We start from the raw sequence: 2,281 nt of genomic DNA on the forward strand, positions 1-2,281 counted from the left end.
CCACCACACCCGGCTAGCAACTTGATTCTTTTGAAGTATTTTTTGTCAATATTATAAATGTAACCAAAGTAGAGTTTAGTTTAGAGAGAATTGGGATCTAATTCTAAGGCTAGACACATGAATATCCCTCCTAACTGGTGAGGCTTGTATCAAATTATAGCAAATTTTATTTGCATGCTTTTTAAATGAAGCATTTATAAAAATTTCTCCCAATAATTGTAGTACTTAACATTTTCATATATTTCACCCATAAGAAATTTATTTCAGTGTTAAAATGAGTAAACCGAATTTGTTTTTTATGGATTAGCAGTCAGTTCTAGCTTTAATACCAATATTTTCCAGAATTATATGTAGATGTTATGCCACTGGCTTTTAGAGTTTGTCATTATTATTAACAGTCTTATAACGGCCATTGCCTTTTACAAGTTTAGGTCCAATATGTAAAATCCTTGGCTATGGATGTTTTATCACTTTCAGTTGTTAAAGATAGGAGTATACATCAAGTCTGTATTATCCAGTCTTAGCAAGAAGCCAGATTTTCCCTATTACAAATCACTTATTGATGACCCTCCTCTCCATACTCATGTGCCCTATTTAACTCCTCCTTAAAACTAAGTATTTATACTAAGTAAAGTTTGGAACATTATTTCTTGACCAAAATATATTCCTAATTATACTGATTATAAAGATATTCCTTTATTATTCTCTTTTATTATATATTAACTCCTGTATTTTCTTGAGAATTAAAGAAAGTGTATTTCAACAGTGAAAACAACAGAAATGAAATGAAAATCACCTTAGTGCCAGAAATGTATGTCATATTATCGATCTTTTATTTGTATGTTGAAATTCTACCAGAGGTGACTAAAATTTCACCTTCAAGAAAATTAGAGTGAAAGCAAAGAATGCTGATTTGATTAAAATAATTGTGCAACTTAGTGTATTGGAACTTATTAGATGATTGCTCACAAAATAACCTTTCCTTGCTTCAGTATAAGCAAAGACTTGATGGTTTCTGCCTCCTAGTTTAAGAACAGAGGCAGAGTGCAGTGGTTGCCAACAAGCAATTTTTCAAAGGTTGGTCCTATAGTGAAGAGACCATGTGCTCATCAGCACTTAGATCTTAACTTCTCAGTCTTAGAAAAAATGGACCTTTTAAAAGTAAAATTCTAGTAGTGGACACTAGCAGCTCCTTCTTAATCTGTGATAAATAATAGCCTTGAAATCCCTCTTCCTACTACACACTGCATATGTGGCAATCTTATCACTCCTAAGAGTCAACTATTTGGAGTGACCAATTCTCTCATCAAAATTACAGATTTTTATGATATATTGACAAAAGCGTCCTGACAAACCGTAACTGTTGACAGTTTTACAGAGAATAATACTAGGCAGATGGTAAGCATAGAGATTTTTAAAATCAATTTAATTGCCAATAATGAAAGGCTGCAACATGTATTATATATTAGGGAATAAATTCACAAGTATAAACGCATCTACATGGCTGTATATGTAAAGTGTATGTCTAATCAAAACCAACTCTCTCTCTCTCTCTCTCTCTCTCTGTGCATGTGTGTGTGTGTGTGTGTGTTCTAGAGCTTTGCTTTTGTTTGTATGGAAAATAACACACAAACTTGTTTCGCTGGGATTTTACCTCCTTGCTCCCTCAGAGTTGGAGTCTGCTAGTATTCTATCTGTACATCAGAGTAGAATGCATCTATGTGCTATGATGACAGTCACTGCAAACAAATATTTATACAGTTGAGATCAGAGATAGAAAAATGTCAGAACCAAGTCTAGCTCAGGTTATAACAGCTTGTGAAATACTTGAATCATATTTTGGAACCTTTGAAAGAATTCAAGTTAGAGATTAGCAGAGAGCAGACTCAGTTCTGCCCATAATCCTCTTTATCTGTCTTCTAGCTAACAAAATGAAAACTTTAAAGCCCAAGGACAAATAGAGTGTGAAGCACCTTCTCACACATTTCAGGGAAAATCAAGACTGATGTGTGTGCTGAAAATGGCTACTTATACTACTATTACTTTTGCTGTCAGTTGTAGAAATATGAAATAAAGCCCTACATGGTAATCACTGCTGGGCTCATTAGGAGATATAACATCAGTAAATTAACTACTGTAATAATATTCTGGTGATAGAGAATGAAATACTGTTCATAGAAGGTAAATTTGTGCGAAAACAAATGACTATATTATCTAGAAGTTTATTAAATTACTGACAATTGAACAGTCCTTACTGAAGTAAAGCTGATGTGACTGGGAA

This window comes from Mus caroli, unplaced genomic scaffold (assembly GCF_978045245.1).
Source record: "Mus caroli unplaced genomic scaffold, Mus_caroli_1 scaffold_3, whole genome shotgun sequence".
NCBI classification, from domain to species: Eukaryota; Metazoa; Chordata; class Mammalia; order Rodentia; family Muridae; genus Mus; species Mus caroli.